We start from the raw sequence: 10496 nt of genomic DNA, 5'->3' as shown, positions 1-10496 counted from the left end.
AGAGGGGAAATCCCATTGCCCCGTCTCACCCCTCTGGGGACTGCTTTACCCCCCTGGGCTCTTTCCAGCCCCTCAGGATTCTTCAGGGGTGAGTCCCCAGGCAAAGCTCTGCACCTTGTCGGGAACATCCTGGCTCAGCAGAGCCCACCCGCCAGCAGCATCCCTCCCCGTACCCCGGGGATGGAGCCCAGCACGGGGAGATTTACTGGATGGCTAACAGGATTAGCAACTGCAGGCAGGCAGGCAGCTATGTAATAGGATTGCAATCTAATTAAACCTGCTGCTTGGGAGCTGGGGCCCAGCTGGCCAGAGCGGGGGGCTGTGGGGGGGGCTGTAGGGGATGGTGGGGATGGAGTGGGCAGGTCAGAAGCGGGGGTGAGCTGGTGAGGGCCTCGGTGGTGGTGGTGGATTCAGGGGTTTGGGGACGATGGCGGTGGGGAGCCGGCCTGGTGCGGAGGTGTGGTGGCAGCCTGGGGTGGCTGGGCAGGAGCCCTGGTCACTGTGCCAGGGGGCTGGGGGACCTGCACCCCCTGCCCTCCTTCCCCTGAGAGCTCATGCTTTCACTGCCATGCAAAATGCCCGGTCTGGTCCAGCCAGGTGGCTGATTAAGGATGAATTTTTAATTAAAAACATCACTCACTTCACCAAGTCCAATCACATATCCCTGGCAGTAGCAGCTCCTAGAGAACGAGGAGCTCAGCTTTAGCTTTCACATCAGCAACATGGTGGAGTGTGGTGCACACCGGGCATGGGGATCGTGCCACCCTGGCATGTCCACCAGCCCGGCAGGTGGTCCTGCACAAATGCACCCCAATTTCATGGAGATGTCAGTGCTCCGTGCATCATCCTGACCCCTCCCTCATGCTCTGGCTCACTGCTGTGGTGCTGAAGTGCAAATCCGCTGCTCGCTAATAACAGAGCCTAGTGACCATGTGGTAGGATGTGCATTCTCCTTGCAAGAAGTTGCCCAGTCCCTGTCCTGTCCCGTGACAGACACCACGGGGTGGCACATGGAGGCCTGGACCCTGAGGGGTCCTGGCAGAGGCGGGCAGCAGTTTTAGCCCACAGAGCTGCCCAGGAAAGCCCAGCCAAGCCACGCACTGGCTTTGCTGGACTCCACTTCTCTGAGCTGCTGGGACGACTCTGTGCTCCCTCTCATTTTAATTAAACCTGTGACTGCATTTTTCATCTCAAGGACAGGCCAAGCAGCCGACCGTGCTGGCGGGGAGGGAGCTCAGCCAAGCAGCACTGGAGGGGATCCAGGCACTCTCTGACAGCCCAGCTCAGCCCCAGAGCCTGTAGGCTACCTGCTGGGAATCCCCCTCCCCACTTCAGCCCCCAGCCCCAGGGGGTCAGAAACACAGCCCCCTGCCCAAGAGGCTGGCACAGCTCAGGGAGCATTGTGGTGTGGTGCAAGTGCAGCACATACAGTCTTGCAGGACTGAAAGGTTTTTGCTCAGTGGTCCTGGCAACAAGCATGGTGAAGCCACTTTCTCCTGTGGGACACCCAGCACAGGGTGTGTGGCACTGTCTCTCCCACGGAGCCTGGCTGGGAGCATACTGGAACACCCCATGGGAAACTCCACATGCCCTCAGCCACCTCCTCTTTGCTGTGGGTTCAGGAACACCAGGCTGTCTGTCTCTGTGCGGCTGCGTGAGCTTTTTCCAGTGTGCTCCCCATGATCTCCAGCCTCATCATATCTCATACCTGGGGCAAAGGCTGGACTGTTCCCCCCTTGCTCAGAAAGTTGGGGTCTCTGTGACTCCCACCCTCCCAGTGTAAACAGCCTTCCTGATGCTCCATCTCTGCCTCTGCCAGGCACAGCAACCACATAACCATGGCAACAGTGTCCCTATAACAACCAGGTACATCTGACATCCCCATGGCAACCGACTCCCCAAACAGCCGGTGAAGAGCTTCCTTTCCTCGGTGCTGGGGAGGGATGGTGATGTTTGAGCCCCAGCAAGGCAGGTGGCAGCAGGGACGTGGGAACAGACAGCTGGGAAGGGCTTTGGCCACGTGCCTGGGGCAGCACAAGTCTTTGTGGCTTCTGTCCTGCCAGGGAGACTGCAGGGGACACAGGAGACAGGAGAAGTGGGTGGCCGTGGGGACAGCATCGCTCCAGCTCAGCCTCCTGTGCCCCAGTCCCGTCCTGCCTGCTGGGCTGTCAGTGCCACAGGGCACATGCTCCGACACACGCTCCCTGAAAATATGTATCCCAAAGGCCGGGACTGCTTCTCATAACCTCCTCCTTCCAACCCTAACTCCCACTGCAGAGATGCTTTGGCCGTTGCCCGCGGCCTGCCTTCCCTGCAGGGCTGCTGGACCCTCCCACCGCTGCCTGCCCATGTCTGCCAGGCCAGACTCACCAGACAGCAGTCCTGACTCAGTCTGTCGTTGCAGACTACAATTGCACACCATGCAACTTTAATGTGTCAGGCCTGAACTATTGAGCCCTGCAGCGGGAGGTGTGCATGCAGGCAGGACCCATCATCCCTCCTCCTCTCCCCACTCCTGCATGCCCAAGCAGGTAGCAGCAGGTGAGGGCTGGTGAAAGGTCCCAGCCTTCAGGGTCTCTCTGGGTGCAGGAGGGTGCCATGGCCCTTGCTAGCCCTGGAGGCTGTGGGATGCAGGTGGCAGGATGGCTGCTGGTGCCTGGGTGTAGGGAGGGATGTACCCTGCTCTGTCCCCACCCTGGCATTTGCTCCCTGCCTCCTCAGATCCCCCACTGCTGCCCTGGGCAGCCCTCACCCTGCTCCTTCTTGCTCTGCTGCCAGGCCCCAGTGAGATGAGGCCTTTCCACCACAGTCAATGTAAATCCTGCCATGGGTGCAGTCAGACCTTGCTCCCTGGCCAGGTACAGCTGTCACCACGCTGCTCTGGAGATGATGAACGGCTGGAGAATGGTCCACTGCTCTCTTCTGCAATTTGCCCTGTGCACCCTGCAGCCACTTGATGATTTTCTCATCAGAGTAGCAAGCCTCAACCGCCCTCCCCATGCAGACCCATTCATCACCCACGGTTGGCAGCGCCGCACACATCGCAGGTGCTGGAGCCTCCTGCCCTGCTCTGTCCCCGGCTGTCCCTCAGCCCTTCAGACAGTGTCCCTGCCACAGTCAGCCTGGGAGGAGCAGCTCTGAGCATGCAAAGGGACCCTGTTTCTCCTGGATTAACCCACAGGGAGCCTGCTTGATCACCTCTCCTTCTTCCCCACCCCCTAGCCCTGTGTCTCACCTTCCCCACTGCCATCCCCAGATCTCATCCCATGTCAGGGACCCCTCAAAGCTTCAGCCCCTGTCTGCAGGGTGCTGGGCAAGAGCCAGGTGGGAGCCAGGCACCTGCAAGCAGGAGATACAGCTACAGACAGAGCAAGCCCAGCCCCAGTGCATGCTCCTGCACTGTTCCTGCCACGGGCCATCTCTCCAGGTCCCTGCTCCAGGGCAGCACTATACCATGGGTACCTGTCCTATACAACTGGAACAGAGCTGAGCATGACAAAGCCAGTCCAGAGCAGGGACAAGGAGCTCAGAGATGGACCTGGGGCACCAGGAACCAGTGTTGCCCCAGCAGCACCCTGTGCTGTGACACCTAGAGGGGTGAGAAAGCAGCAGGGTGGCAGGGCATGCCCCGTTTTGCATGAGGGTATGGGTGCGGGGACCATGCGGATGACAGAAAAATGGCTTAGCTGTACCCACAGGGACTGTGTCAAGGGACAAACAGCAGCTGCCATGGTCACGTGGCTGGAGGGGAGTAACAGACGGGGAAGGGGGACACCATGACATGGGAGACCAGGAAAATGTGGTGGTGATGCAAATCACCATGATTTTTAGCCACTGGTAATTGAGTTTCTTGGAGAGGCTGGTGGGGGAACCTGCAGGGGGGGCGGACTCGGGTCTTTATCCCTGGCAATTTAGAAGAGTGCTGTTGAAGAGCTGCTCTGCCGAGCGGAAAAGCCACTTGAGTCGTGCTTGACTTCATCAAGGGAACTGCATAGAAATCAGGGAGCTTGCTAAAAGAAATTAATAGAGCAGCCAGGAGGGCAGAGCGCCTGCAGACAGCATGAGAATTGCTCAGAGCAGCATGCTGGAGACTTCCAGTAAATGAACGCGTCCTTTAACGAGATTTGCAGGGCAAGCATGGCTGAGGAGCAGAGTGGAGTGGGCGAATGCGTGGGAAAGGTCATTCCTCAAGGAGGGGAGCTGTGTCAAAGTGAAGAGCATGGAGGAAGGGGATTCAATTATATGGGAAACCAGAGCAAAACAACCCCTAAAAAGGTTTTGAGGAAGATCTTTGGCAACAATGTAAAATTGCATATAATTTTCCAATGACAGATTTAAGGTGTTGCTGTGAAAATGAGACTTTGGGGGTGTCCAAGGGTGCACCAGAGTGCTGTGACCTGAACCTACTTCCTTCAGATGAACCTTAGAGTAGGACCTGTGTGTCCTGCAAGCTTTTGCCTTTTGCGTTAGGATAACAATGTCAAGTGTTTCTAGCCCCGGAGCAGATATTTAGGACCCCTATATCAACACAGAGGGATGCTGCTGAAGGAGCAGCCTTGGCGTGTCGCAGCCAGCAAGCAGGGGAAGGATCTCCTGTGGGCTGTGATTGTGAGAACAAAGTCTGTAAGTACAAAGCGCAGCTGCGCTTGCTGTCAAGTGGTAGGAAATTAAGGCAGTTACTCTCGTGAGAAATCAGCCTCACACCAACAAAAATCAAACTGTTACACCAAATGCAATCCTGGATAAATTTATCTTAAGAAGCAAGCCTGCAGAGGAAGATAAAACCATGTTAGCGGAGGCTGAGAACATTTTCCATGGGATGCAAAGCCACCATTCCCTTTATGGCTTGCATATTAAAGTTTTCTCATAAAAAACATTTCCCCCCACTCAAATACCACCACTAAAATTTCCCTTGAGAGAACCAACTGCTAAGCAATATGTTGTTATGTATGAACAGTGCTCTCCATGGAAGCTGTATTAAAGAAATCACATTCAATCTTCCTGTTGAAGTGCGAGTGGTGCCTACACCAAGGGGAATAGTACAGTTTATTCTTACTTTATATAAAGATGCTTCGCCACCTCCAGGGCTAAAACCCAGGGCTCCACATTTCGAGGAGGAGTATTTTGGCTAAAATTAAATAGACTTGGAACAAGTGCAAACCAAAGGCTCACGGCTCAGCAGGAGGGGAGGTAAGTCCCGGTGGGCTCTGGGCACCGCGTCCTCCCAAGCAGCTTTGCCCCAGCACTCGCCTGCAGTCAGCAAATCTACTGCCAGCACAGCTACAAATCCCAGACAAGCCCATGAGGATTGTTGTTCTAATTAACTAATGAAGGCGTCTCCTGCGGGGAAGATGGATAATCTGAGCTGGAGTCTTCCTCCCTGTTTTGGAGGGGACCTGGAGCAACACCCAGCTCCTCTCAAGGGACCTCGTAAGCATTAGTACACCATAAGGATTGGGATGCAGTCTCTGCTGCGTGGAGGTACCACGTGCTCCCAGACACTGAGCATCTCCCTACACCCTGCCTGCAACCAAAATTCAGTATCTCAGACGCCAAGTGTTCTCCGGTTCCAGGCTGCCTTCAGAAACCCACCCAACCCTGCCCCCTGCCCAGTGGGTCCACAGGCAGCTTGGCTGCTCTCATCCCTCAGGCTTCACTTCTATCTCATCCCGTCTACTGCAACATGGAGTTTTGTTCAGGCTAATCATATGAGACAAATTAATGTCTGATGAGGGTGAAGTCTGTGCAGGATCTCCCTGAGCCATAGCCAGGCACAGCACAAGAAGGATCCACTTCAAAGCGGGGAGCCACTTCATTAAAAAAGTGAACTACAGCTTCTGACATCAAGATAAACATCCTGATACACTTCAAAGCAGCTTCCTCTCTTTGTCCTTAGACACCCTCTCCCCCTTCACTCATTGTGGAGTTAGAGTTTTGCCTAACCCATCCCATGCTGTATCCCAGCTGGGTGATTTTTGGTGGGGGCAGATGCCTGGTGCTGCTTTGCAGCATGTGAGACCTTCAGGGCATGACGATGAACCCAAATGCTCTTGTCACTGTCTTCTGGCCTGCCTATGAAGGGTTAAGAGTTGCTGCTGAAAATTACTCCATTTCATTGAAAAGCATCATGGTTTTAAAAGAAAGTACAACAGAGAAGTGCCCAAGGACTGACTGAGGTGCCTCCATGCCCAGAGGTGTCCATCCCTCTGGGCACCCCACTGGCAGAGGCTGCAGACCCATCTCTGGCAGCAGGCTGGCTGTTCAGCAGCCTGGGGGAAAGCACTGAGTTGCAAATGGCAACCACGTGTACAGGGAGAGGCATGAGGAGGCAGGAGCTGTGTGTGCATGGGGCACTGGCGGGAGTCATGCTGCACCCCGATTTACCCCATGGTAGACCTTTCCTTCAGCATTTCGAGTTAATGAGAAGGATTTTGCAAAGGCTTGAGAGTCAGGGGACTGTTCCTAATGCCAACACCCAGTGCTTTTGCTGCAGGTGCGGGTGTTAGCAGGGTGGCCAGCTGGGCTGTGGGGTGAGCTGTAGCCAGGGCGTCTGTGTGCCCCTCACCAGGTCACCCCAGGGCTTGGGGCCCCCTTTTGGGACAGGAAAGGGGAGACAAGGGGCTGGTGCAGTAGGGAAGCTGCAGGACTGAGCAGCAGGAGCAGGCAACCACAGGACACAGCCCAAAGCGTCTCTTGGGGCAGTCATGTGGGTCACACTACCAGTGCCTCTGCTTTGTGGGACTACGGGGACAAAGGAGTCACTGCCTGCTCCACTGGCAGGTAAAACCACTTTATTATTTCAGTCCCTCCAGACATTACATACATGCTCTGTGCTGGAGCAGGCCATGCAAGGAGAAGATCAGGAGAATGGTGTAGCTTTGACTTGTTCCAGAGCAGGATAAATCCAGGGGAAAATCCTCCCCCAGGCCCCCACTGCCGCAGGGCTCTGCTCTAGCCACCCTGAGGTCGCATGGCTGCCGGGGTGCAGGGGGCTGCTTGCTATGTTGCAGCTGCCCTGTTTCAAGCTGTTATCTGGGACGGAGAGGGAAGGGGCGGTATGAACTGGCTGCCCAGAGCTGGACCGCCACAGTCCCCGGGCCACCAGACGGCAGCACTGAAATCCTGCGGAGACCTGCTGCTGCTTTCACCTCCCATTTCCAGCCTGGAGAAGGCCTCGCATGCCCCAAACTGAGCCTGCCTTCCTCTCTCCAGGCTTGCCCCGTGTTCTCCAGGCTGTCACCCCAGACCTGCAACCCCGTGCACGTTGCCTGTGTCCGGAGTGGGACGGACCTCGCCAGGAACAGAGTTTGTTTCAGGTGGACCGCCCCAGGAACAGGCGGTGGCTTTGGCTACCTCAGAGCCGTCCCCGCCTGCATCCCCTCGGTGCCAGCCCCGGTTCTACTTGCTGAAACCGCCCGGTGCCTGCACCCCATGGCTGGGGGCTCGCTGGGAAGGGGCTGGGGTTCAGCCCTGCCCCACTGCCCCTCTGGTACCCCCCTGTGTCCCAGTTGGGGGGGCAGGGGGCACCCCAAGACGTGCTGCGCGGGCAGGGAAGAGAGCAGCATGTGCAGTGCGAGTGCCACAGCGTGCCCCTGGCAGGACACCCCACGGCAGCACAGCAGCACGCCCCGCGCACCCAGCACCGGGAGGGGGGGGAGCAGATCCCGGGGATCGGGGGGTCACCCCCTTTGCACTGCGGAGGCGGCCCTCTCGGGGGGCAGTGCGAGGGGTGGCCGTGCCCCGGCGCGGGCACTGCACCCGCGGGAGCCCCGGGGACCGCCCCTCGGGGGGGATCCCCCTCTCCTGACGTCACGAAGACGACCCCCCGCCCTCGCCCCGCCTCTCCCCGCCGTCTGGTTGATTGGCCGCCCCGCCCCTGCTCCGCCGCAGCCTCTGCGATTGGGTAGAGAGCCGCTCCCCGGCCCCGCCCCTGACAGCCAGGCGGGCTTTGATATGACCACGCCCCTGTCTCTCCTCCGTGGTCTCCTATTGGCTGCGGAACTGTCACTCTAGCGGCCTGGCTAGCGCCCCGCGGCATGCGTTGGCAGCGCATCTCCCCCGACACCCTGCACCCCCGCACCACCCTGCACCCCCACTGCACCCCGACTGCATCCCCCCGCCACCCTGCACCCCCCGACACCCTGCACCCCCACTGCACCCCCCCTGCATCCCCACTGCACCCACCACCACCCTGCACCCCCCGACACCCTGCACCCCCACTGCACCCTCCCTGCACCACCCTGCACCCACCACCACCCTGCACCCCCCGACACCCTGCACCCCCACTGCACCCCCCTGCACCACCCTGCACCCACCACCACCCTGCACCCCCCGACACCCTGCACCCCCACTGCACCCCCCTGCACCACCCTGCACCCACCACCACCCTGCACCCCCCGACACCCTGCACCCCCACTGCACCCCCCTGCACCCCCACTGCACCCACCACCACCCTGCACGCCCCGACACCCTGCACCCCCACTGCATACACCTGACACCCTGCACCCCACCACCACTCTGCACCCCCACTGCATCCTCCCACCACCCTGCAACCCACCACCACGCTGCACCCCCACTGCAACCCCAGTACCCTGCACCCCCCGACACCCTGCACCCCCACAGCACCCCTACTGCACCCCACCACCTCCCTGCACCCCCCCTGCACCCCTCACATGCAGGATATAAACCTCCCTGCTTCCCGGCTCTTCACACCGCTGTCTCCCCACTGCACGTCCAATGCCACCCCATGCACCCCAATCTGCAACCCCCAGAGCCCCCCACTGCAGGCCCTGATGTGACCCCCACCCTCCTCTGCAGCCAGCCCCCTCCCAGGGCACCCCCTCGTTGCACTTCACCTCGTTCCAGGGAGCTGCCCGCTCTCTGTTTGGGGTAACAGCCTGCCCTGCTGCCCCAGCACCCCCGTAACTCAGGGAATGGGTGCCATGGTGTCCCAGGGCTGGAGGAAGGAGGCTGCAGCCTCTGGCGGGGAGCACGGCAGGGCGGCAGGGAGGAAGGCAGGGTGGCGGGGACCTCAGTGGGGTGACGGGGAGCACAGCAGTGGGGAGCATGGGCCACCACTGCCCAAAGGTGCCCCCCCTCCATTGCAGCCTCACTGGTTGGGAGCAGCAGGGCTCAGGAAGGGAGATCCCACCCTTCTGCCTTTGCCGACCCAGACTGGTCCCCGAGGGGGAAAGTCAGGGCAGAGCTGTTTGCAGGCCGCTGTAAGGCTTGGGGGCCAGAGCTGCTGGCCAGCAGCCAGCTGCTTTCTGCTCGCTGCCCGGGAGCACAGAGGATGGTTTGTGTGCGGCCGTGGGAGCACCATCCCCACCAGGGCTGGCCCTGCTCCCGGCAGCCCCCACGGCCCCAGCTCCCTGCCCGCTGCATCCCGGGGCCAGCGTGCCTCCACAGCACGGCCCTTCTCTCTGAGGCGCGGTGCACAACTGGTGTGGGACGAGGGACGGTGCCGGGAGAGGTCACGGGCTTTCCCAGCACTGCTCACCCACGCTTCTCCCCCGCCAGATGCCAGCTGGGCTGTGACACTGCAGCTCGCTGGTGCTGTAGCATGGCCACTTGCTGGTGGCCCCTGTTGGCCATGCCCCTGGCCACTCTCCATGGCTTGGCCACACATGGGATGTTCCAGCTGGCTGGCATGTGCATCTGGAGGATGTGGGGTGCCTTGGCAAGCCCCTGGCAGACAGTGTTTCTGGTGGGACAGACATCTGAGGCAGCAGTGGTCTGGGGTGTGCAGCGGGAAGGGCAGGAATTCAGGCACGTCTTGTTGGGGAGCTGCAGGGACATGTACTGCAACCTCACCCTGAAGGTCATGCACGGGATCTGAGCAGTGCCGGCCCCATGACATCCTCAAGATGGATGACAACTGTTTCAACAGGAACTGCTTGCCCACCTTCCTGGCTGGGGTTGACCTGGCATTGACTGCCCTCTACATGGGGTCCCTCTCCTCTGGGGAGAAGTGGCAGGTCACCTGCCAGCCCTCCAGTGAGTGGCACGTGGTGAGGCAGGACTGACATATACCTCCCCTACGCCAGCATCACCGGCTACATCCTCTATCTCTATGTGGCCAAGAGATTCTGAAGGCAGCTGGCACATCCACACCAACTCCATGGAGGATGTGGGCATCCTGGTGGAAGCAGTGGGAGTCCGGGCAAGAGCCAGTGACCGCTTTGCCATGATCCATGTCCTGAGGCCTGGAGCAGGAGGGGGGTCACTGCAGGATGCTTCAAGTCATCCACAGCACCAGCTGAGACAGGCCCAGCTTGCCTGCTGGAAGTGGCCAGCCAAAGACCTGGTGACCAAGGGACCATGGCTGCATCATGTGCTGCCTCCCCAGGTCCAGTGCTGCCCTGCATCGCCCACTCCAGCCCCTTCTTTTGCAGAAGGATGCAGCCTGTGACTTGTCTGAGCTCCCAGCCTTCCCCAGTCCACCAGCATCCCTGCTCCCCTGCATGGCCTGGCAGCACCTTCTCCAGGCTGGTGTC

This window comes from Athene noctua, chromosome Z (assembly GCF_965140245.1).
Source record: "Athene noctua chromosome Z, bAthNoc1.hap1.1, whole genome shotgun sequence".
Lineage (NCBI taxonomy): Eukaryota > Metazoa > Chordata > Aves > Strigiformes > Strigidae > Athene > Athene noctua.
Note: the sequence above shows the minus strand (reverse complement) of the source record.